The following is a 27,531-nucleotide window of genomic DNA, read 5'->3' as shown; positions in this document are numbered from 1 at the left end:
AGTCTAAACATTTCCTGCAGTCACGCTTATGACAGACTTCCTGTTATAGTTTATTGTATTTTCAGAGCAAATAGACTAATGGCAAATACGCCTGTTGAAATCTAAGCTCTTTTCTGAAAATGCGTTAGCATCAGCATCTCCTCCATTTAAATCCTTCAAATTCTGGTGTATTTTCTGCATTTAAAGAAAGTCAGATTCTCTTCCCCCTTGCCTTCAATGCAGTCAGCATCTCTTTAATTTTTTCCAATAATATTGCACTACTTTAGTACTCATTTTAAAGATAGATGGTTTTTTTTCTCATAAAGAACAACATTGTGGGGTAAAAAAACCCGCTGGATGTGATTTCAAAAAATGTCAAAATATGTCAAACGCAGAAACCACTCAAGGGTTTCATTAACTGAAGCTTTGGTGATAAGTGTCATCTTGTCAGAGACCCACCCATCTCTCCCAATACATTACCAAATGTACTAATTTCCTTGCTGAGCTTGATGTTTATTGTATAGCTGAAATTGAAAATGGTCGGTAATGGAGTGAGCTTCAATCCAAGACCAATTCTGAATCTAAATTACTTGCTTCATTCAATAGCATTGACAGAGGAGAGCTTTGTGCACCTTGTACCTAATCAACCCTTACTGTGACCCTAAATTCAGCAGTCGTCAGAGATTAATAATAAAATCCTCAGTTCAAACAAGTATTTGCCCTGAACAAGTTGCCCATTTCTTATGCTGAAAATGAAAGAATGTGACATTTTTTAAAGCCCTGCATGTTGTGGACCCTCACTAATTTTTGATCTTTGACCTAAGGAGGCAGTTTTATGAATAGAAATCCCATGTAAACTCGAGGTATGTGTTCTTAAAGAAAACATATATTTTTTTAAAGGAATAATTTAAATTTTATTCTGTCTTAAAATAGCATCTATTTACATGTGTGAATATTGGATATTTTTGTCTGAAACCATCTACTTCTGTAGAAACACAAATAATTAAGTAAAATTACTTAATGTAATAGTAATACATTAAGAAAAGGATAGGTAATTTTATCTCTCTTATAAATTATAAATAATTTTCAAGCTAGTGATTTACCCCATTTCAGCAGTGTTCACTGGGTTACAAAACAGTGAGAGCTGTTGTATCTTGGACTTTGCTTTATCTGTCCACCTGATGGTACAGGTCATTTGTAGAGTACTTGGTTGCTAATTTGGACTCTGAATCTCTGAATATTTTGAGTCAAAGGGGGAAAGCTGGCTCTACTGAAATCAACAGGAAAAAGTCCTAACCGGAAAAGGAAAACAATGATCCAAAGCGATGGGGCAGAATGAAATTTTCTTTTGTTTAGCAACATCCAATTTCCGCGCAGGAGACCATGACATGGTCTTTAGTAGTTGGAAAATGTAGGCTGCAGGCAGTTTAGGAAGCCGAGTTTTCTGGCTGCTTTAAATGAAATCTGGGTATGATGAAAGGGGTAGCTAGATAAGGTTGCGGTACAGTTAAGCACGCTGGTTTCCTTCAGTAGAGGGCAGTAGTGAGGTACGTGACATACCGGTATTGCTCTGCTAATTCGGTGGAAAAAAATAATCGCAATTTGAGAGATTAACTGCTCCTTATATAACTATTTGCTTGCATCAGCTGGTGGATTTGTCAGTGAAGCTGTGCAAAAGGACATCGTTCAGCTTACATTTTGCAGAGTCCTTCGTTTTTCCCAGCACGTGTTTTCCACCCTGTGTTTTGTTTGTGGCCCTTGGCCACAATGTCCTTCCTGCAGCTAGCAATCCCCTGCCCATCTCTCTTGGAGTGGTTGGTTGGAGTGGAGCAGCTGAGTTATGACACAGACTCCCAATTGCTTTGGATGAGATCACATCATGAACTCAGTGAAATCCACATGAAATGGATTTTTGCTGTAAAACCAAAGCAATAATAATATATTGTCACTGAAGCTAGTTAGTATTGTTGGGATGTGTTTACATTCTTTCACACTAGAGTAATGAAAATTCTGTAAATCTTTTGGATAAGCAATGGTAAGTGTATGCAGAAGTTCCTCAGTGTCCTGGATCATCCTTTTTGTTAGAAGTCTTACCAAGATCTTGGAAAAAGTAACAGGCTTTTGTTTCCTGACTTTCACATCAGGATGTACTGAGGGGAAGGTTTGGTTATGCTGGGTTGAAGGCACCGCTGACCTGTTATCTAGAAACCCAGTGGCTGATTCATATTACTGATCGGGCCCCTCCATGCTTGTAGTCTATATTCACAGTTTTGGGCCCTATTTCTTTTGTTTGTTATAAACCAGATTTAAAACTATCCATCATAGTTATACCACTGTTAGGCCTAGTGTAAACACAGGGAAGTTCAGGAACACTAAACTTTCTGTCACTGTCAAGTGGTGCAGCACACAGAGACACAGCCTCTGCAGCGAGCTGCTTAGATCCATGCAGAGTGGCTGTGGAATACTACTGAACTAGAATTGCCACTTGGCAACACTTATGACAGTGTCATTCATGTACTTCGCAAAGATTAAATGAGTAAGCAGAAGATTGTGAAAAAAATAGGCAAAATTCAGTACATGCTGAGAATCTCAGATTATGGGGGAATCTTTAAGACCATCTTGCATATTCATTTCAATAAAGAGGTTATTTTACCACACATAACAGTGAGCATAGAAAGAAATATGCCTACTTATCATTCATTCATCTGTAAAATGGGAACTTGTTTCCTGGGCAGAATTAAACAATTCTTTAATGTTTCTAAAACACTTTTGGTGAGAGTAAATGATAGCTATAAAATTCTGAATAGTTGTGTGTGTTAACAAGTACGGCAGTCTTGTTTCTTATACTGCTCTTCACTGCATCTCGGAAATTTAGTCTCAATATTATGCCTGTAGGCCACTGAAATAATTTATTATAAAAGCAAACAAATAAGTTGCACTGAAAATAACAAATGGCATGGTCTTGTATTCTTTATGTACTGCTCCCATACTGGAACACTAATAATCTAGAATAATTTCTGAGAAAGCATCAACACTTGGATAATTTTGGCTCAGAACTGTGTGCATAACCAATGTGGTTATTGGTTTAGTGCACTAGTCTGCACTCTACCCTGGATGTTTATGGGCTGAAAGAAAGGGGTTGTGTAATTATTCTTCTGTCCTTTTAGGAGAGATTCTAACAGAAAACCATGTTCTTTCTATACTTTAAGGGCTATTTACTGAATATTTAGTGAATTGCTGCCACATTTCTTTTTGATAAAGCTGCAGAGCACTTTATACTAAACTACTTTATCTCATCACGCACTGGAATCTCTGGACTTCTCAGCTTTTTCCTCCAAGATTATTGTTGCCTCTTTCATTCCCTGCATTCCTATTGCTCTTCTGAGGTTTACCATAGTTATTTAGGTAATCCATACCTTCCTTAAGTTGTTTCTGTATGCCTGTTGTTTATGAGACTGAAGCTGGTGTAGGTCACTGAAACAGCTGAACTCATCATGTAATAAACCTCCCACATATTGCATCCATATTCTAATCAGCTATTACTACTTTTATTAACATCTTAATACTTCACTAGCCATAACTCAAATATCGTGTTATTACTTGCTTGTTTAGTAACAAATGGCAGTATCTGACAAACACTCCAAGTACTTTGTTGGCCTGTGGCTAGTAGAAGGGCAGTTGAGTGTATGCTTTTTTCTCGTATCTAAGCAGATACGGTTTGAGACTTAATTCAGCATCTACTGAGTGCTTTGAGAATTTATAATTCCATTTAATCTATGTATGTTTGTGTATGTGTGTTTGGACGCAGATGTCATTCAGTGCTCCAGGTTGTTGGGTTTTTTGTTTATCTTAGCCGTATTTAAAGGGTAAACTTATAGCTCCAAAGTCAGTTCCTGTGAGAAACATAAATGCATTCATAGACATAAACATATAAACACATATATCCTGTTTTCCTGTATTACTTTGTTGAACCTGAGATATTTTTTATTATTATTATTTATTTTTATTTTTTTGTGAACAGCTCCTTTGTGCTTATTCCTCATCTTTCACTCCTGGGACGGTATTCTTGAAGGTGTTAGCAGAAAAGTAAACTTTTACTTTTTATTTCAGTTTCTTTTGGAGAAAGTCATTAGTGTTTCATTTCAGCTTAGAATGAGAACATCTTTGACCTGAGTGCCAAATACCATTTCTGACATTACTGCATCAAATTTTGCCTTTTGGATTTTCTCAGCTATTTGATTTCAATTACTAATGAAGTTTGTAGGAAAATATGTTCCTCCTTTTAGCTCATTTAGACATCTTATGGCAAGAGGATCTCTTGTGACTACTGGACATATCCATGTGAAGTCTGAGCCTTGCAGAATGCATTTTAAGCATTCGTCTCACAGATAAAGGGCTTCACAGGTAGGTGTTGACAGGTCTTCCCAAAATGCTCTGCAGTAAAGGAGAAATAGTTACAGGATCTTTTGGCAGCAGCCTTTAGAACTGATAATTCTTATACAGATTTCACTGACGGCGGTTGATTGTCAACAACGAGATATGTTAGCAGATGGCCTAAGGACTGGTGAAGCCCAAAAGGAAGATTTTGAATCATTTCTTTCAGGTACCAGGATTAATTTCTTAGCTGTGGGCACTAGCTAGAACTTGCAGTCTTTCTGTTCTGAGGCTGATCTGGCTCTAGGATTTTGTTAAATGTATTCCTTGTCTTTGGACCAATTTGCAAAAAATACACCTTGATTTCATGGATTCCCACCCCAGTGTACTTGTGGCTCCTCTTATGGCAGCATGTTGCCATGATACTGATGCTGATTGAGCCTTGCCTGAGATATGGCCAAGGAATTGTCAGATCCCGCTCTACTTGAGTGCAGTTACTATGGAGCCTGCTTACTGGTTCAGATCTGCTTTTTCAACAGTTGGTTTGGTTCCTTACATGAATCTTAACCACTCGCATTTCATGGCTTCAGTGTTGGATGGTTTCCAGCAACAGTCTATATATTCTCACCTCTGGTCAGACAAGTCCCACCCAATAGCAGGAGCCAGGCATACAGTTGAGGGTGCTGATTGCTTTTCTGCCTTGAGGATTTTTTCCATTATTGTGGATTGTTTTCTAGAATTGAGGAATGAAATGGTTTTTCTTTTGTATTTTTTTAACATATATTTGGAATTGATTTCCACGTCTCTCAATCTCTCATAAAAATGTGCTGCTTTTTTTCTACTCTGCTTCCCTGAGAGTTTTATTGAGCCTGGATGTGATCTCTGGTCCCAGCTGGAGACCTGTTCTTCAGTAGAATCTCAGGCCTTTTAAGGATTATTGCCTGGCCAGGAAGATGGGTCAGACCCAGAATGATAATTCTCCTTGTGCACCTCACTTCCTAATAGAACTAGGCTTACCCAAGGCAGTCTCTGAATTCTGCATAAGACACTTGTAGCATGAATGTGCTACATATGATTCAACCTATATTAATAGTATCCATTTTCTTTGGCACTAAACTAAAATTTTCGTTCAGTGTAACATTTCACAGAGTAAGCAGTTTATTAAAATCTTCCATTAAAGTTTTCTATATACATTTTACAGGCTATAAGAGGGTGGCAATAATAGAACTAATTTTCATCCTGTCTAATCGGTTAGCGAATTACCACCATGAATTTTGCTATCCAGTAATTGATCGTCCCATCAGTTATTTATCTGAGCTGAAGATATAGCTGGCTAATAGATGTCATAGTCAATTTTCCAGCACAAAGCTCATAACAAAAATGGTTATCTGTTAGTACACAATAGAAAACAGACACAGCTAGATTCATCAAATTTACAACAAATTTAAAGAGAAAAACCTGCAAGATTTACTAGTTTCTTTCACCCAAATGTTATGGGATTATGGAAAATAAAAAAGATATCTTTGGGTTAATAGCTTCTAGATTTTTGGAATTATTTATCCTTACTTCTTAGCTTTCAAGATGTGGGCAACACTTCTGTAATGCTGGGCAGGTGTGGTGGAAGCGTATAAAGGCTTCAAGGAATCCTGTAACTTAGAAACAAAGTCTTTATGTGACACCAATATTTGGAGAACCTCATTGTTTATCTGTTGCATATTATTGTTTTCATATTTTCAAAGTGAATTGGTTTTAATTCTTGTAACTTATATATAAATATTTCAGGTTTTATCTATTCTGTTTTATCCATGCTAATATACCAAAAAGTAGAAAATTATGAATGCAGAACATGTATATCTTTTTAAAGTTTGCCAATTAAATAAATAGTCTATCACCCTGAAATGTCATAGATAGTTTATCATCCTGAAAGTTCATGGCTATCGATAAAACCGAATGGTTAGCAGCTTATCAGTTTGAGTAGACGATTCACTTCCAAACTTGAATCTCCCTGGCAATGTATTAGTGTTCAGTCTTGATACCAGCAAAACAATGAAGATATTGGAAGGAGGTGGGGCGGTGGAAGAGGTAAGAAGCTGTCAAAAACAGAGCAGAACTTCAGCTGTTCTTACAAACTACAGAGAGATGCTGGGAGGGTTAAAAGTCCAGAAAGACCTGGAGAAATTATTTGTAGTCTTTAGCTGTTTCTATAACAGAAGTACTTGATGTCTAAACTGTGGTTGGAGCCTGATTATGCTGCACATAGTATAAAAACACCCCCAAAGAATTTATACTCTCAATAGGCAGTCAAATAAATGAGTGGAAGAACAGAGAAGGTGATTTGCTGAAATCATACTGGAGGTCAGTAACAGAGCTGGGATAAAATTTCGAGTCCTGATGCAAAATTTATTTCTAATCAATATTGTTTTTACTTGACTGACTAGGTGAATATAATAAATTTAATCATCTATACACCTTGATATATCAGGGCTCTCTATGACCATTATTAAGAACACAGTATAGATAACACTGTCAATGGTAAAGTACCGTTAGCTAAAGGTAAAAGTGTTTTTTAAGGAGGTGACTGTTTAATTCACTTAAATTATATCAATTTTTCTGGCTCCTTTTCAGATGAATTAAAAATAATTCTATTAGATTCTAGGAGATGTTTTTGGATCTTACCTAAAGTAAATTGAGACAAAGTTGCATATCACTCTGTTGCTAGAGGTATTATTTACTGTTCCAGACAGAAAGACTCAAAGATGGATTTAAACCTGTGCCAAGTTTTCTTGGTTTTTTATCTCTGTTGGACCTCTAGTACTGATTGAACACATATATTTCTGAGGTTTAAAATGAAAATTCCCTGAATAAGTAGAAACAGCAGTAACTACATTTTGCAGCATTTATGGATATTTACAGCTGTTTGGTTAATAGTAGTGTTTACAGGTACTGTCAGACACTTATTAAAAAGCCTGAATACTTTAACAAAAGATCACAAAATAAAAAAATAACTTGGAATATGTTCTTATGGGAACATGTGTGCAGTCTTGTGACTGCTTCAGTAGGGTATAATTCAGACAGAGTAATGAATGAAAGAGTCTGACTTGTAAAGTTCTATTGATGTTGTTAATCTATCACTGAAAATAACTTAAAATATTTTCAGGGTGTTGGATTTATTTTTTTTTTTATGTTATATCTGTCCTTGGTATGTTAAAGTTTTAAATCCTCAGCAGCTATGAACTGACATTGCTCTATTAGCATTAAAATGACAATGATGACTTACTGAGGATCAGCATTTAGGTTTCATTTAAGCATTTTTAGATTTTACATTTTAGATACAATCATGCAGCAGATATAAAACTGAAGGTGTATTGTTAAGGTAAGTCGAAGGTACTTGTCTTTATAGCCTTGTGTGTAATTCCTCACACAAGAATTTTCATAGTTTCTCATTCTGCTTCCACTTGCATTTAGCTGATTATACCAAAGAACGACAGAGCAGTCTTAACTGTTGGATAGATTTTCTAGCCAAGCAGATCTATCTAAGCATTTTGCCACGTGCTCATCACTGTCCTTTCCAGAGAGCAGTGCAGAAATAAAAATATATATTTCTGTGCGTGTGCATACTGCGTATTCATTTTAGTTGTCTTGATCTGGAACAAAAACATGCTAGATTGCGTTCATGGATTTGTAAAAATCATCAGGAAGAGCACAAAGACTTGCAAATAAATATGGGAATACTGGAAATCATGAACTGAACTTATCCCTAGCAAAGAATTGGAAGATAATGGAAAAGTGAATGCATTGAAGTCTCCAAAGTGGAATCCTTCACCTTGAATCACAAGGGTAACCAGTGACTGAGAAACAAGAAAAATGGAATAGAAAATGCATCCTGGAATAAACAGCTGGGGAAAACTGGAGTCCTTGAAAACAAATACTTTATTGATTTATCTTATCTTTTGTCAGTAAAACTTGCCTGGTTGTCCCCCATGTTCTCTTTGTAACAAGACTACAAAAATAATCTGCGTGCCAGCATTGTGCATGGGACCAGTATTAAGACATGGTAAAAAATGAAGTGATATCTTGAAAGGAAAATAATTTCTTTTGCTCTTTACCACACTGTGCAGAAGCCATGTTAAAGTTTTGCACACTCCAGGTTAAATCCTACAAATGCTGCTCGGATTCACTTCAATGCCACTGATTGTCATACCAGCCTCTTCTGCAGACACAGGTTCTCTATCTGAAGAGTGAGATGTGGGCATGTTTAAAAAAATGTGAAGGCTGCTGTCAGACAGCTGGAATAAAGATGTTTCGGGGGGCACTCTGGGCTTTGATGCAAGTTGTCTTCCACTGGGGCTGTGGGATCAAAAGCATTTCTGAATCTGTTCCAAACATTTTCTGGCTCTTCCAATGGGACAGTCTCAGAGAACATTTCAGAGACTTCATCTCATTTTGTCAAAGGAGGTAACACTTTATACTCACGTGTTGCGCTGTAAAATCTGCATGTAAAAGGTGTTAATTGTCTTTCGATATTCATTAACAAATGTCAGAGAGAAAGTGCTGCAAATCAAACAGCATGAGGGAGGTGAATCAGATGTTTTATATGCAGGGGATATCCAGGAGTTCTATTGACAGGAGTTAATCTTTATTCCAGCAGACATTATTAAAGGGAACCTAAAATACTATACTCAAAAGAGAGAAAATTAGTTTCTGGTGTTTCATGGCCTTATTTAGTCTCACTGAGAAACTATTTGAAAACTTTTAATGCTCTAGTCTTCTTAGGACCTCTTCTTCAGTCAGAGGTGAGATACAAGCCTCCTGCAACTAGGGCTGTTAGTGGGGAATAACGTCCATTCCCTGAATTTGTTTTTAAATGTGCTCCTGTGGAAAGGACCAGTGGGCTAGGATCTACTGAGGATGAATGAGAATTGGCTGATCAGAGGTATGCTGATTATACTCTCCCAATCTGTCTGTCCTTTGCTGGCTTAGCAGAAATACCAAATTTTCATCCAGCCCTCTTACTTAATTCATCTGACACAACTGACCAGAAAAATTTATTAATTCAGGAGAGATGTAACACATCAGGGTAACTTCTGGCAACCGATGCTTGGTGAATCCCAAAAGCTAAAATTGTGCAAGTTTGTAACAGACTTCTACGTAAATCAGTTTTCTGGCTGTGATTTCTAGACTTCATTCACATTAAACAAAGCAAATTTTCATGGGACACATACTGCAAAATCTCACCCAATTAATTAAATAAGATCAGAAAACTTTTCTTTGAAAGTCAGTTGTCTTGTGTGTTTTGCAAATAATAGATCACAGTGAAGTTGGTTGGACAATATATAGAGGAGAATTGTAAACTAGTATTTCTCTTCTGTTTCATGGTCAAGTCATATTCCACAGGGGAAAGGTGACTTACATGGTGTGATCTAGACTCATTCTTATAGGATTTTCTCTAAGTTTTGAACTCTTCTCTCACATTCACAAAAACGTTAGCACACAGGACATAGTTCAACTGCTCAGTTTTGCAAAGCAGTGCCCTACTTGCTGATTAAATAGCATGTCACTGTTAGCTTGCTTAGATGAGAAACCATCATGGAATGATTTCACAGTTTCATAAGTAGGACTACTTAGAAGCCCTTCAAAGAAGGAATGAAAGTTACTTACCTATTTATTTATTTTCAAAATGGATTCTATATGTTCATACTCCCTACTGATCGTCCCTTCTTCAAATTCTTAATTTCATTCTGGTACCTGGGTAGGCAGCACAATTTAAGATGATGTTGTCATATCATGTATATGTTCTTGCACTCAAAACACCTGGGGATGAGGAGAAGGGCAAAACCCTAAGGCACTGCAGCACATGCCGCTATGGGAAGAAGCTAATGTCAGAGAATCAACTGGCACGCATCCTACAAATGCTGTTGTAAAAAGGGATTAATCTTAATTTTTTTCTGCAAAAATGGGGCTTGTTAAGTTCTAAAGTATGTTTACATAAAACCTTTTCTATTCTGCAGACTACACTTTGATTTAACAGATGTTGCTCTGATTAAGTTCTAGGCAGGGACTCTAAGGTTCTGTGAAACTGTGGAATCGTGTGTTTGTTCAGAAGTTGATTATTATGTTCTGAAAAAAATTATATTAGGTAGTTGCATGAGTTTTAGAAGTAATATTTCATAGCATTGCAAAGTTGCACATCAACAAAAGTACTGTATAAAGAATATATTAAAATACACAATGCATTTATGTTGAACATGATAATCTTACCATTACTGGAGATACTGATGAATTCTCATATCAGGAAATATTGATATACTGCCTGTTAATTTTGCTCAGCTATCGTTATACTATATATCAATCTCCGTGCTGAAAACCACCAAAAGAATTTGGGTGGAGGGAGCTGGGGGTGAGGAATACAGGTTAAGAACCCATAAAGCCTGCATTTATAATCCAGCAAGTTAGAAGCTGTGGGACTCATGCCATTCTCATATCCTAATTTAGACAATGTCATCTACAGTTTTATCAGAATGTCACATAATCCCATAAAGGTGTATAGTGAAAACAGAGAAAAATCTAAATAAGAGCTTAATTCATAAAATGAAAAGTTCCTTAAGGCACGCTATGGTACTACTTCAGACTTATGACCACTGCATGCTTGTCCGCTGTCTTAAAACATCTTTAACTTGCATTTATTTCATGCTTCAGAAGGACTCAAATCTAGCTCAGGGGGGATGTTGTGGACATGGTCCTTTTTATCAACTCACTTTACACTGGAAACTGGCAAATGTATGTTAGTAATGAATGTATGGCATTAATTAATTCTATTAGCTTTATACTCCGGGGGATTATACTTATACTAACCTGATACTTCTGGAAATAGATGCGTCCTGGTATAATGCCACATTTTGTCAGGTGTGCCTCATAAAGTGGTCACATTCAAAGAGAATCTGTCCCAGTAATGCAATATGTTTGAATGCTTGTAGCCACCCAAAATACGATGTGCTGTGTTCTCAGTGAGTGTGGTGAACATGCGTCTTGCTAGTTTTAAGATCTTTGCTTTTAGGTTAATGTACAGCTGTAAAATCAAGAAATTAATCAAAATCTTAAGTGCTAAATCTCTTATTCTTATTTTTCAGGACATGATAATACAATTTTGGAGTAACTTGTTAAGCTTTAGCTTGTAAAACTCTTAATGCTAGATCCTTAGCACATGCAAACTACTACAGCTCCTCTGACTTCAGTGGAGCTAAGCTAATGTTATCAATGTCACAATATTCAAAAGAGTAAATTTTCAATGTTTAAAAACTGTAGCATCTCTTAAAAAAAAAACCAAAACCACAGCATTCTGGTTAAATGATCCAAACTACATCAAATCTCACAGCAGAAATGAGAAAGTTTCCTGTTTATTTCTATATATTGTTTCAATAACATTACCACGATTGGGGAGAAAGAAAAGAAAATTGAAAATAAAAACACAACAATCATGGTGAATGTAGTATGCATACAGAATATGCATATTTTCAAGTACTGCTTTTGTAAACATTGCTGGTTGGGAATTAATTTTATGCTTCTTAATGCTAGTCCACACTGTTTCAATTCTAACAACAAATTGAATTAGATTTTTATGAAAAAAGAAGGAAGATTTACCCAGTTCACATCTTGGAGGTTACAGTATGTTTAAACAGATACATTTTCTTTTAGTCTAACCTTGTCTGGAAGATATAGGAAAACTAATTTGCCTTATTTACATATGGCACAATCTATCCAGTATTCAAGGGTTTGTCAGAAACAGGAACATTGTGCATTTCCATGGTAACAGATGGCATGCTGACAGTATCTGGCTCGTTGCAGCTTCGTCTAGGCAGGCCAGCAATTAATTAATCAGCCATCTACATGCACAAAATTCTTTGTGAGTGAATGGCACTGCTCCTCTGTAATGCTGCCTGTGCTTTTACAATTTTTGTATTCCTGCAGGGAGAAGTACTTTTTTGTCTCTTATGCTCATTTTCTGTAGCTTCCAAAAAAAATCTAGTAAAGAATACAAAAATAGAAACAAGTCTGCATATAATTTAGAAAAGACATAATTTCTTCAGCATATAAGATGTGTGTGGATCTTGTTTTTATTCCATTGCTTTCCTCTCCCTCCCTACTTCTCATAGCCTTTCTGTGCCACGTGTTTCCTTCAACCTATTTGACTTAGGTGAGTTTTTTGCAAACACGTAACTGCAAAGGTGTGCAGAAAAGGCAGTTGTCATCTGGATGAGTTGTCCAGGGCTTCTATGCCAACAGGAGTGCTGTAGTTAAAGCAAGCCTTGAGCAACATGCTAAAAGCCCCTCACTGCCTGTTTAAATGGCATCTTACATCTCACTGTGTTTCCCTACTGGCAGCTGTGTTGCACCATCAGAGTTGGGGAATTGACCATGTTCTTACATCGTGACCAATCTTCTTCACAATTAATGCAAGACTTAATTTATCAGAGATCTTTCTCTGCCCTTGTTTGAATGTGTTGTGAGAGAAAATAAGCTGCTTAGGATGTTTTCTTGTTCCTTGTGTATCTGCCTAAGGCAGAGCTGGGTTAGAGCTTTGCTACTGGTATTCATAGATGTAGTTACTATTGACAGCACTTCAAATCCGGCTGCATAACGAGATCCTTCTCCCTTCATCTTCTGGAGAGATCATTTATGGATTTTCCCCTTCAGGATGGTTATTTTCACAACTGCTGCTTTAGTAAGTTCTAAGCAGAGGTTCAGCGTTTGTCTTTGATTTTGAAGTCACAGGATGTGAGCCTTCAGGGAGTTCTATTGATAAACCTGAGATCTGGTGGCCTATGCAGTGTCAAGGTCAAAATATTTGCAGTACAACTGGATCTGTAAATTTTGTGGTTTTCTTTTAAATCTCTCTGATACATACTAAAGCCTTATCTCTGAGATGAACCTATATGCTGAGTAGGATTAAACTTTCCTTTTGTGTTAGTCTCTAGGCAGTCAAAGCAAGTACAAGTTTTGCCTTTGTTAAAGGATTCATTTACTCATATATACAGCAGTTTTAAGAAGGAATTTGTTTCGCAAATATTCAGTTCATAGTATAGCTGGATCTCTTCTTGTCCTTGAGACAAGTAACAGGCAGCAAGAATCTTCCCCTTAGGTAAGCAAATTCTGCTTATATGACCTAAGATGACTCAAAAATCCAAAACTAGTCTTCACTGTTTTGCTGCAAATTCATTATTTTTGGACATTACAAATATCTACCCTCTGTTTTTAAAGCAGTTGTGACACACGGCTTTTCAATGGTAAGGTTGTATTTGATAGTCAACTTAGTCTTTGTTTAAACTTTTGTACCAGTTTATGTCAAAGGTGGTTTTTGTCACTGCATGTCTCTTTTCTCCATTCTAACTAGCCTTTCTAGACTCACGAAGAAATCACATAAAAATCATGAAATGTAGTTATCAAGGATATATTGAACCTGCCATCCTAAATGTTTTTCACTTTAAACTTGTGACTGTGGTCCCTAACTGGGAAACTGCATTAGGCGAGTGTGCTGGTTTTGGATGGGGTGGAGTTAATTTCACAGCAGCTGGTATGGGGCTGTGTTTTGGGTGTGTGCTAGAAACAGCGTTGATGATTCACAGTTTTAGTTACTGCTGAGCAGCACTCACACAGAGTCAAGGTGTTTTCTGCTTTTTACACTACCCTGCCAGCAAGTAGGTTTGAGGTGCACAAGAAGCTGGGAGGCGACACAGCTGGCACAGCTGACCCCAACTGACCAGACAGATATTCCGTACCATATGATGTCATGCTCAGCAATAAAACTAGGGAGGAGGCTGGCGGGGTGGGCGCTGCTCGGGAACCAGCTGGGCATTGGTCGGTTGGTGGTGAGCGATTGTTATCATTTGCATCACTCGGCCTTTGGGGGTTTCATTTTTCTGTCTCTTTGGGTTTTGGGTGGGGTTTTTCCTCTTTCATTTATTGTTATTATTATTAATATTATTTCTCTTTTGTAATTATTACATGATTTTTATCTGAACCCACAAGTTTTTCTCACTTTTACCCTTTTAATTCCTTTCTCCATCCCACCAGGGAGGGGGTGAGTGAGGGAGTGGCTGTCTGGTGCTTGGCTGCTGGCTTGGGTTAAACTGCGATAGCAAGAGAATAGAATCATAGACATGAAGGATGTACTCACTGTCACAGGAGTTGGCTGTTTATGAGGAATGGAAAGTAAAGAAAAACAATTTATTTTAATCTTTAAATTGTATTTGGTGAAAAAGTCCTAATTGTGCAAGTTAAATATATGCCTAACTTCAAACATGGAAATAGCTGTGTTGAATTCAATAGGGCTGCTTTCTCATTTATTAGTCAGGCATATGCTGAAGTGCATTGATGTGTCGAGGTCATAATACTTTGAAAAGCAAAAATAGCCCCATTATTGTTAAGTATACTCATGCATGGCCAAGCTGAGCTGTGACATTTGTGGTGACAGAATTGCATGTGCTTTGGTCCTTTGCAGCCTGAGATAGTTTGTACCTGACCACATCTTGTCCCAAAGCTGCAGCAAAGCATGCTGCTTGGGACCTCTGCAGAAAGGATTGTTGAAGGTTTAGAGATGATCTGCTCGGCCATAGTATGACTGATCCCATCAATCTTCCAGTATGTGTCTAGTGCTTAGGATACCAAATGAGAGAACCGAAAGTACCACAAGTATATTAGTTTATTATTAAAATTAATCTCTTTATTAGTGCAGTTGTATATTAGTGAGTTGCTATTTAATGTATACACACTTAGTATAAGTTTCTCTTTCATTCAGTAAGACAAGTAGCTGGCTTTGGATGTTGTACAGTATAATTATGCAGCACTGGACTCAGTTGACAGGGTAATTCTCAGGTGGCTGATTATTGTATTTTTGTGGAAAAGATGTACTTTGGTATTAGGATGGGTAATGCAAATGTATATAGACAGAATGTATATTTGTATTTGCATGTATATACCCTTTAATAACTTTCTGGTTCATTTTGATCTAGCAAACATCTAGTGTAATTGTCCTACCCATTTTTAAAGAATTCATTTTAAAACAGAAATCTACCAGCATATGTCTCTTCCATAGTTTTAGTGCTTTACTTACTTTGTTACCTCCATTGAAGTAGTTCAACAGAAAGTTGATATTACAGCTAGGCTTTTAATTACACCATATTTACAATTAAAGTACAATTGTAGTACCACCAACACTGTAAAAATACAAATCTTTGTGAAGATTTCTTTGTAGAAGTTTAAGAACTATCATCAGTCTCCAATAATTTTCTTAAGATTTTGGCAGAATATATACGTGGTTTCATAAAAAATAGATTCAGTGATCACTTTGAAGACAATTTAAGCCAGAGGGGCATGACCTGCTCTTTGCGAATTAGTATATATTAGCCATACGTAATTCTCAGTCATCATACGCTTGAGTGATTTTGTTGCTTATTGTGGTTTCTGGAATTTAAGATGCTACTTATTTGGCTTCTAAGCTTTTGGCTTTGCAAACAAACTATTGGGGTTTTGTGTTGGATATTTTTATTTTTAAGGTTACTTTAAGTATGTATTTTTCATTTGGACAAGTTTTTAGCCACCTAATGAAAACTACTCAGAAAACTTTAGGTCCCTTTTAGTCTCATTCATCTTTTTCTCCTCTCTTAATTTTCAGAATTTTATTTCCTCTCCTCTTTCAGGTAAATTTTTTTCCTTTTTTTTTTTTTTTAACTGGAATGCATGATAAAGTATATTAAGTGAAATTTTGATTTTGCTGAAATTGATCTGATAGGAAAGGCATTTCATACGACATTTTTCTTTTTGCTGTTCAGGTCTTTTAACTTGATTTAAATCTAGAAATGGTGAGGGGTTTAAAACCTTTTTTTGCTAATCTGTGTAGCTAGCTACATTGGAAAGAATAATTAGAACTTGAGCAGTACAGAATTATAAGGAATGTGTTGGATCGTGAGGTCCATTTTCTTGGAATTACAGGGGGCAATATTATGTGGTTGCCATCAATAATCTCTTAACTGAAATAAAGCTGATTTCTCCTGTGAAGACCCTGAGTAAAGAAGCGATGTCAAAAAAAATCTTAACTTCAACAGGGCTAATCTTAAAATGAGATCCTGGTGTGATGAGTTTCTTCTGCATGGAAGGAGTTATCCACAGCATTTGCAGCACCCTACACAAGCTATGTGGAATCAATATGTGTAGCTAATGGCTGATAATTAGATAAGGATTATTTGAATATATTTGATCTCTGTATTATTAATATGGAGAGTATATATTTAAAGAAAGTAAGTATTTACTGAAATGCATAGTAATATTATTAAATGTTTTACTAATGCATTAAAATTTAGGCATCGGTACTGAAAAATATCATCTCATCAAACATTTGGAATAACTCATACTTAAAAAAGAAAATTAAGACCAAATGGCATTAACTCATCACAAGATATCTTTAAGGATAAATTTTGATGGCATCTTTAGGGTTCCTTACATTATTACATTTAAAATCTCCAAATCTCCTGCTCCTCCTGCTTTAGACTTCATTTATCCCAGTAGGAAGACAGGGTTTCCTCGGCAGTTGGCTTGGCTGGGGGAAGACATGGGGGTTGATTTTGCTGTATGTGGCCAATTAAGTTGACTTTTGTGATGGCAAGCCTGGAATCTTGAGTTTTTCTCCTATTTAGGACTCCTTCGTAGCAGCATAATACATTGCTGCCATGTCAGTTTGTGGTCTAATATTTTTACAACCAAGCAATGCACATTTGGAGATTGTGATTAGCATCCCTAATTCCAAGAAGAAAAAAAAATTTAAAAAGCCTTGTTAGATCTAGAAAGCTGAAGTCTAAAATAGTCCACCTGCTGTTATAAAGAGTATTATTTTAGTGCCCTGGGGACATGCAAAGTTGTAGCCTATGGATGTCAGGATTAGATTTTATAGGGCTTTTTTAATGTAAGTGTTTTTGATAACCTGGCAAAGCATTTTCTGTTGTTCATTTCAGTTCGATTTTTCTTAAAAATGGCACTCCAAGATCCACAGACACAGTAGCTTATAAAATGGATGATGTCCCATTTCTATTTCACTGTAAGATATTATTTATTTGAGAATAGATTAAGATGATTATGAATTAATCACAAGAAAAAATTATTAGTTATTGGTTTAAGTTGAATTTTACTGTAATTCCGTGGTTACTGAATGCAGTGGATTTAATTTTCTTACTGCATGACTTTTCATAGTAAAAATAACAACATAAATATACAAAAATAATATAAATACACAAAAATTTGTTTCCTACAATGGGAGTGTTTATGCTATTCATTTTAGTGTGCCTGAATGACAGTAGAGAGATAGAGATGTTGGGTTTGTGTTCAGTAGTACTTAGATTCACAACTGCTGTTGCAATAAAATCCTTCCATCCTTCTAAGATGAATCAATATTTGGGTAACATCTTAAGAAATGTATACTTTCTTTCTGTATCATTTAGGGGTTTGGAACTGAATTAGGTGGCACTGTCTTCTATGGAGTTAACAGGGAAAGATCTCCCAGTCCCAGCCTTAGTGATGGTGGGCTACCTGCATCACTCTGCTTCAGTGAGGGATTTAAACTGAACTTCTTTTCTCTGTTTGGGATTGTTAAAGTCTCTGTAATGAACCACATTTTACCTAAACAGTCCTTTTCACCTTTAAATGTCTTGTAATCTTATTTTCTGAAAAAGAAGTTTAGATTCTTTTTTCTAAAGGTGGGGGGAAACAAGGCACTTAGGGGAAAAAGGGTTCATGATCACATATAGGTGACTGCTGCCATGAAGACTTACAGTGTAAGGAAATACCTGTCTGTATCGAGTATTATTCTTTTAGTTATTTTTTTTTCCTCATTTAGATATTAGAGAAGACTGTTTTCTAATCATAAATGTACTTAGTTCTTCAAATTACAGTTTGGAAAATGTTAGAGAGCTAATTTAAACTTTTTCAATAAAGATGATAGTGCTTGTAGTAGTTAATTTGTTCATTAAATATCACCTTTTTTGTATGCACCTTTAATTGCAAGCAGCCTATGAGTTTCTTAAATCTATTGAAACTATTCTGTGAATAATTTCTGCAAGAAATTTTCAGTTTGCTGTGCTTGCACACTGTGCCTCACATTGTACTCACTGAATAATTGCTATTTTTTGTTTTCTTTATGCTCTCTGCATTTTTTTAATTGTTATTTTTCTAATTATTACTTTTTCCTAATATTCCTAGGCATTGATGTGGGGAATAGTCCTTCCTGTTAGAGAGTGGGGAGATCAAGTGGGAGAATTGCTGATAGGTTTTGGGGGAAACAGTACTGCAGATCTGTCCTGGTTTTACACAGGACACCTAAGCCTTCTGGTTACCCTCAGGATAAGGAATAAGGCAATACAAAGTTAGATGTCCTTTTACCTAACTCACAACAGAGAATACAGATCAGACCCAATACGTGTCTTTTCCTCTTACAGAGCTGCTGGGTTTTTTAAGCCCTTCCTTCTGCCTTAAGGATGTTAGTCCTTTGTCTGATGGGTTCTTTGTCCTGTGCTTGATCTTAGCTCTCTTATGCCTAACGCTGAATCTTGACTGTAGTAGAAATTCCACGTACAGGAATTTGGTTACTGGTGGTGTGAAATAGTAGATTTCATTGGTGGTTTGCATGTGGATGAATGATCTTGGCTTAAAAAAGGTCCTGTGTGAAGTCCCTGCTGCTGGAAATGCTACTTGTGCAGAAGGACCCAGCACATGCTATTATGTGATGAGGGCATGTGCTGTTCTGTTGTGAACTGCTTGCAGACCCCTCCGCTAGTCCTTCCAACTGCGAATTTGAAGGAAGGGGAAAGTTTCCTATTGGGGTTTTTAGGTAAAGGGGGGGCCTTTTAGAGGATGCATCTCAACTTTTGAGTTTGTATCTCTGAAAAGAGTTATTTTCTACTTGAAAACCAAAGTGATGTTTGGTATTACTGTTCTTGATTTGATTAAAATTCTCACCTTCGCTTTCTGTCATATGAAAGTGAATGTGTCATTTTGCTTGCCTTCTAAAAGTAGTTGCAGAAAAGAGATGCCAGGTGTTGAATCCCAGCTAAACCAAATTTCCTCAACACAGTCACAAACCTCCGTGTATGTATGCTTCAGCTGACCCTTCTTTCTTTCCTCATGCAAAACAGGTAGTAAAATGATATACAGTCCTAAAGAAGAATATCAGTGATCCCAATTTATCAGAGTGCTTAATTAAGTCTGTAAATTTGGCCTGTTGACTGATGATGATGAAGCTTCTCAGGGGGCCCCTATTAACACTAAAATTATTTAATATTTTATTAATCAATTACTGACTGTTTTATGCAGATAATGCTGCTATGGATGTTCCATTAATAAAATGTGTACTAAATCCCTAGAACAATTTTCTAAATGTTGAGAAATTACTGATTAATAGCAGACTCCTACTAAATGTTAAGAAAACAAAATGTACAATTTTTTTGGCACTAAAAGAAAATTACAGGTAACTCCAGATGAAATGATAATTAGAACAGCAAGTGGCACTGTGATGGAGCAAATTAAATCCTTTAGGTATCTTTTGGGTATTTTGGATGAATCTCTACTTCCTCTAATCACTTGGATTATGTTGTTCAGAGAGTAAATTTGTGATTGGGGGATTAATACACATATAATTTGACTCTGGATGCCGAGAGAATTGTAGTTCTCAATAGTAAATATTGTGAATTACTTATTCAGGCTGTATAATTTACAGTGCAGCTTCCTGATAAATTCTGATTCTAATCCTATCAATACATAGTAGGTTTTGTGTTCATTTGTTCTGCTTGGTATGAAATATCATTGTATGTTGTATGAAAAAGGAAAAAGGGGAGCAGAGTCCCCAAATACCTGCTGTTCAGCTCATCACTACTACAGACTGCATTGGGAGTCTGTTAGGGCTCTTCACTAATCTCTGTGGTGCTATATTCTTTCTCATTCCTCTTCACAACAGTTAGGAAAAATTAGATTTTTCCATCACAGGGATCACAGCCACCTGCAAAGGCTTAAGAGCCTGCACCAATGCTGTCTAATACATGCTCTTCTATCTGTCACTAGATGAGGAGGTGAGAAAACCACTGGTCAGTGAAATACCTGCCTTTGTTTTCTTATAAGGCAAGATACTTAAGGATGAGTCTGGCTTTAGATATATAATTAGTCCTATTTTAATCAATGTGATTTAAGACAGATATGTGTTGAAGTACCTTGTTGAATATCGGTGTGGAGTGATAACACAGATTTTGAGACAGAGATATATAATGGGATCTGTTTGTGGGTTGGATTTTGGTGGTTTTTTTCTTTATTGCCTTAAACAAAAAGGATACTCAGAGATAACAGAAAACTGAAATCTGATTATTACAAGTAAAAGTGTAGGCAAACACATTCAAATCTCATGAGTTTGAAGAAATTTCAGTACCATTTGAAGTAGCTCAGTTATTATTTTTTTTAATGATTATGTCACAGAAAAATATTAGGATTTATGAGAGGCTAAAAATAGTTGCAAAATGAGCAAGAAAATCTTGAATATCTCTCTAAATTCTGGGACCAGTGCTAATGGATCAGGTAATGCTGAGTACTCTTGTATTAAATGGAAACTTAATCACTACTGAAGAGTCAGTAAGGGAAACATGGGAAACCTGTTGACATAAAAACTGGAACAAAACAAAGACTCAGGGCAGGCGCCCCAGTCTAAGATGTGACTTTCAGCTATTTAACAAGTAACAGCTCAAATAATAGTGCAGAATAATTTCAACAGAAGCCCAATGATATATGTTTATCACAGATATCTGTAAGTGATCAATAGCTCAGAGATATTAGGATTACTCCAGATCTGGAGTTTGGAGGGTTTTACAGCTATGTTTTCTTTTGTCCTGTGAAAAAAAGTAGATAAATTCACTCAACATCTGTACAGTTCTGTATTTTTCTTAAATGAATCAGGATTCAGTCTTGCTAAGAATGGGGTTTGTGTTTGTTTATACATATTTTCAAGACTTAGATAAAAGGACACTTATTCAATCTACCATCAACACAGTACCATGATTTAAGGGGAGGGAAGAGAACTCCCAGCATATATGAGGAATATATGAAAATCTGAATCATATAGATGTTATTTTATTCATAACTATAATTTATTTTCTATTTAAGACAAATTAAATAGAAAATGAAAGAAAACTTGATACAGCTCTGGTTGAGGCAGAAAATGGTAATAAAATCAGTGAACATCTGCATAACAGGATAAAGTTTAAAAAAGAACTATTACTTGATTGTTACATTTTTTGATTTTTTTAAAGTAGTATGAGAGATCTAGGACCTCAGCAACCACTGAATCTGTATAAGTGATGGATGCCAAATGGCCTTTTGTGCCTTTCTGAAAATTATCCATGTGTCTTCCTTGTATCAGATATTTTTATTGATATCTCAGTTCAAGGAGATCAAACTCAAAAGTATGAAGTTACAAGATGCAAAAGTTGTTGATATTCACCATTGTAACAAAGACCTTCCAGTCTGTACTGACCTTGAGAAAATATTTTGCTGTGTAACTAACTGCTGTGTGGCATATGCAGGTTTTGTTTCTGCACAAAATCTGTTACAATGAATGCTGTTTGCAACTGCGTGTGATTAATGACTTCTGTCTCCAGTGTACGTACAGTAGCACAACCAAGCAATACACTGTGAGACTCCCATAACTCCCTGAAGACGTATTGTCACAATGAGACACTTTTTCAGTTATTATGCAGCTTTTTGTGTTCTGTTTTGGTGTGAACAGACAAATATTTTTTTCTTTTATACACATTTCCTCCTTACCTCTTGTTATTCTAAGTCATCTTACAAACATAGGTACATATATAAGCCACAGTAAAACTGAAGCTGAACACTAAAACAGTAGGAGTAATACATACTGATAATGTAATGTACAATAAAAACATCCTAAATTCTCTGGGAGTTAATTGTTAATGATGGAAACTAAAATGCACCAAATTCACTTTTTTTTATTATTATTTTGGAATTTAGGATTTGTGTGTGTGTGTGTAGGGGAGGATAGTTTTGCAAAAGGCAACTATTATCAAGGTGCTGAAATGAATTGGCTGCTTTAATTGAGGTAGATTACTAGCTAATGCTTTCTTGAATACAGTAATTCTCCTATTAAATTATCTTTGAATAATTACCTGAAATTTCTCAGCTGCAGGGACTGATGGCTATTTAATTGCACAGTGATGTTGCTATATAATTACTTAACAAGGTGTCCTTTAATAGTTTAATTCCCCTTTTACAAGAAAAAAAAAAACCTACAAGTATGACTTTTATTTTTTAAGTGCTGTGCTTTTATTTATTTATTTATTTATTTATTTATTTTTACAGTTAACTTTGTATCTGAAACAGTAAAAGCTATTTGTTGACTTCCTTTTAAAAGTGACTTTTGATTGTTCAAGCATAGATTTAGACTCCAAAGAGTTTTGGAAACAAACAAAATGTTTAGACATTCCTGTAGTTTCATTATATTTATTTTGTGGGTTTGTTATTTGATTTACAGTATACTTTGAATGAGACATTAGAAACTCATGTCTGATATGCAAGGACTTAATTATGAGTTGTCCAGCTAATGATATTCATGTGCTGAAGCAAGGCAGACTGACCAGGATTTTAAAACCTTTATTTATTCCTCCTGGCCACAGAGGGTGAGGAGATTGTCTTGCTGCTGGTTCCTAGCAGCTGGACTGAGCAGAGAAAACACCTATTTGATCAAAGACGTTGAAACAAAAGGCTGGATTGTTAGGGGTCACAAGAAAAATGGCCCAGGATCATGCTATGTGACATAAATTTTCTTAGTAGTTCAGGGATAGACTTTTTTTGCTGACAAGAAATAGCTTACATTGAACAGCAAAAAACTTGACAGCTATAAAGGAGCTTGTTGCTAAGCCAAAACTTGAAGCTGGAACTGTGAAGCTGGATAAAGCATCCTGGAAAACTGGGGAGGCATGGTAGGGCCATCTTACCTCTTTGGTTTAGTTACATTTTAATCTATACGTAAATAGATCTGCTGGACCTATATATCATCCCAGAACATTATGTTCTGAACTTTGAACAGAACCAGTGGTCCGTTTAAAATCAGAGGGCTTTTGAATTTTCTTTTTAAAACAGAATTATATGCATATAAGTGTTTACTGATCAGTGCGAGTTCCACACTGCTTCCATGCTGATCCATTATAGGTGTGACCTATGAACATCTCCACATGGGACCCTGACACTGTTCTGCAGAGGCTTGGGACTGTGATCTTGGACATGCCAAGTTCCATCCTAAATAGTCTTCAACGTATATGGCAGTCTTTTACAATGAGACTGGTGCAGAGCATATATAAAACAAGAATGTATGTCAGTAACATACGTTTTTGAACCTCTTTGAGGAAGAGTTTCAAAACCTCTATTTACGTATGCCACTTTAAGAACCAAAGAGGATGTTTGATGCAGTATTATAGAAATATTCTCTGTCTACAGGCATTTTATTTCTTTTTTATATCCCACTCCCCCAGTAAATCTCTAAAGCATAAAGCTAGCAGAAGAATGGCTGTACTGGATCAGAGCAAAGATACATGTAGCCCAAGCTGTCAGGAATGAAGGCATCAGTACTACATGTGGTTATTGCAAGAACATACAATCCTTCAGTCATACCATCTAATGTTATCTCCACTTTATCAGACTTGAATAACAAAGGCGTTTGTTTAATGTCCATTGATCTTGCAAGCCTGATGCGTGACATTCATTGCCTGATTTTCAGATGTGTTCAACTTCAAGATGGCCAACAGCCGTCAAATCAGGCACTAAAGATTACATTTTTACTCTAGAATAAACTGATGTAGAGCTGTTGACTGGATGGGATTTTTGTCAATTTACATAAATAAGGCTGAAAACTGCAAAACACATGACACATGTTTTCCTTAATGCTTCAGTCAGGGGGCAGCAAACCCAAGAATGGAAGTGGTTTAGCCTTCATTTCTTGTCTGAGCATGATTCCATCCCTTTTTCCTTCCAATTACTTAGTACTTTAAGTGAGCAAGACAATTTTTTTCATTTGGCACAAGGAGGCTTGGGCCTTTACCTCGTCTGATCTGAAAAAAAAAATAATAAAAAAAATTAAACTTTGCAGAGTGCCCTTAGTAACTTCTACCAGAAAAGAGTGGCCCAGGCCATATCTGGGACTGAAAGATTCCATGAAGGAGTTGGATATGAGCAGAGCTCTTGGCCACTGCTCTCTTACAAATCTTGCTGGTCCTCTTCACCTAGAAACTTCAGACACCTCCTGCAGTACAGCTCCACTGTACTGCTGTGCTCATATTTTCATTAGAAGTTTGTACTAATATTGGAACATAAATAATATTTATTTGTACCTTACTGTATCCAGAGATCTGAAATTATGACTGGAGCTCAGCTGGGCTAGATCTTGTACAGTGGTATTTTTTTGTCCTGTCTAGACATAGTAATATAAATAAAAGTCCCTGAGGCACAATACTCCCATCCTAAAGCTCCTTCAGCCTGCTGGAGGTAGGTGGTGTGAAGGATAAGCGATGTGATGTATAAACAAACATTAAGGGAATTATGAGTTTACCTCTCCAGAACATTTTGAAGTCTCCCAGAAGTATGTAAGCCTCTTCTCTGCTTCTCTTGCTTTCTATTCTTTTATTTTTCTCCTGTTTTCTTTCTTCTTTGCTTTGACCTCTGCTTGTTCTTCATCTCTTCCCTCATACAAACCCTCCCTTTTCATTTCTGACTCTTTCTAATTTACTCCTCCCCTCACTCATTCTCTTCAGCATTGCAGCAATGGTAGTCAAAAGAAGAAAGGCACAGAATTATCTGTTACTAAATGGGTGGTGCTGATGGAAAATTAGGGAGGAGGAAAAGAAGAATTAATTATCCATAATGTAAGGGTTAAGAAATAAGATTTTTCCCAACTAACACTAATATCTGAAGAAATCCTAAATTTGTGAGAAATGCGAACATTCTTTCTTCCTTCATCAGAAGGCTCTGCAGCTATAGTGTTAGAAAAGGAAAGGGAGGGTCAAATCATATGTTTTTATCGCTGCTTTCTGTAAGTAGCCTGCAAAGAGATCTTTTTCTCAAGGTTGCTGAGCATCTGCTGCTCCAATTTTTCTGCTTCTTAGGAAGGATGAGGTGTAATTGTAATCTGTTCCTTTGAGTTCCCTCTATGAAACATATGAAACAAGTACAAGTTGTTATTGCTAGGAGGCAGTGTATAAAACCAGTCACTGACTAGAAGACTGCCCATTAATTTTTGTTTTGTTTATTTTTAAAAAGGTGTGCAGCTGATATGGAGAATATGCCAAGTCAACTGGATGAGTCAGCACAGGCAACACAAAGTGAGTTTGTTTGGTTTTGTGGTGTTTTTTTTTAAGAAAAATAGTCATGCTTCAGGTCAGTTTATTGCAATATTACCTGCAAGTATAAACCCAGAAAAGTGCTATTAACATTTTCTTGGGTTTTTATTGGAAAAGTGGCTCCGTATCCACCTAGTGGAGGACAAGATGGTTAAACTACTCTGCTTGTGTACATGGGTGATTGTTTACCCTAAAAAAAATTTCAAAAAAATCCATCTCTACATGTTGGTTTTTCAGCGCTGCCCTTGAGTAAAAGCTGGTAACATATATTAACACTGGAGAATATCTCTCTACAGACTTTTCTTACGAAAACTTCAGAGCAGTGATAACCAAAAGCATTTCCTCTTGTAAATGTGTTTTGCAAATACATCTGCATTGGCCTGAAGTCTCACTTGACCACTCGTCAGTGTAAATAAGGTTTTTGAAAATCAATTCTTTTCTGCTCTGGAGTGGAAGAACATCAAACATTGCCTCAGTATATATGAGCAGACACTATTTTTGTGGGCATTTTGGCTTTGTATTTATAAATCAGGCAGAATGCTGATAATTTCCAAACAACCTACTATAAAATAAAAAAGGCAAATCCAATTGCAGATTCATTTTACTTGAAGGGACATGCAAGATGATATGCAGATGCTAAGACCTCCTGTAACCCTGTGCAATTCTTGGGGCTGGGAAGCAATTTACTGAAATTTGAGAGGGGAGTTAAGAGTTGACATAAAGTTCATAGCAGTGGCATCATATTCAACCCCTTTGCATTATTTCATATAGAAATATAGAAAATAAAGCAGAGGAAAAGATTGTAGTCTTCCTGCTGATGTTTTGCTGCTACAGATACAAGATTTGTTCAAGTACCCACTGAAATAAATGGCAACGTTCAAGTTGCATTTGGTGGATTTGGTGTTAGGACCACGGTTAAGGAGTCATCACAGAGGCTTCTCTGAACTGTGGGCTAACAGGGAGGGAAGGAACCAAGCTACTCTCAGCCATTTCCAGAAATCAGAACTGAAACAGGGATCATAAAACCAGTTCTTTCCACAGAGGCTTGTGATGGGCACAGTTTGGTGAATCAGTGAATCCAGGCCTCAGTTTCCTCGGCCTTCTGTCAGGAATGAATGCTGTCCTGTTAGCAGTTAAATGAAGATAAAGTGCTGCTATTTGCACTTTGTGAAACTCCTTTTTAAAACTGAAGACTCATTGAACACAGGTCATTGCCTGCCCCCATAAGCTCTATTGGTTTTAATTTCTTTTTAATGCCATTCTTTTTGCTAAATACTTGTTCAGGGTGAGGGGGAATGGCTTTCCAGTGGGGAAGTGTGATTTTGGTTTAGAATTGCATTCTCAACTAATAGATTGAAGGAAAAGAAATAGTACTTGTGTATTTTTTGGTATGGTTTTACAATTCCCTTCTTTTCCTACACCTCAATCATTTGGTGTTATGGTTTGGAATAGAGCAGAGCAAATAAGTTATTTTTCACTTAGTGGTTGTAAAAAGGCTGTTTATCAGCTTGGATATTTAATGCTTTTTCAGAATTAAATGTAGCCATACTGTTTTAAAAAGACCGATTATTTTTTTTAAGGTAGAAAATCCGCATATACTGAAAAAATATGAATTTAAAACATTAAGTACATTATTTTTTCCTGTAATAGATCCCTTTTTTTGTTGAATGAATTGAAGTATGAAGGTGATAGTGACTGTTGAATGTTTTGCTTCTCTTCATAATTTTTTATATATACCTTCAGAGGATGGGGT

The 27,531-nt window shown here is 36.3% G+C and overlaps 1 long non-coding RNA gene across 5 annotated transcripts in view; it reads left to right on the top strand.

Annotated features, from left to right (window-relative positions):
- LOC114016668 (uncharacterized) overlaps positions 1-27,531 on the top strand; it is a 267,129-nt gene that overhangs the window by 84,467 nt on the left and 155,131 nt on the right. For all 5 annotated transcript variants that reach the window (XR_003561281.2, XR_008734499.1, XR_008734500.1 and 2 more), the window contains one exon: positions 25,699-25,760. This is a non-coding gene — a long non-coding RNA (uncharacterized LOC114016668). The remainder of the gene's footprint in view (positions 1-25,698; positions 25,761-27,531) is intronic.

Source organism: Falco cherrug, chromosome 11 (assembly GCF_023634085.1).
Source record: "Falco cherrug isolate bFalChe1 chromosome 11, bFalChe1.pri, whole genome shotgun sequence".
Taxonomy (NCBI): domain Eukaryota; kingdom Metazoa; phylum Chordata; class Aves; order Falconiformes; family Falconidae; genus Falco; species Falco cherrug.
This window is presented reverse-complemented; position numbering and strand designations above follow the sequence as displayed.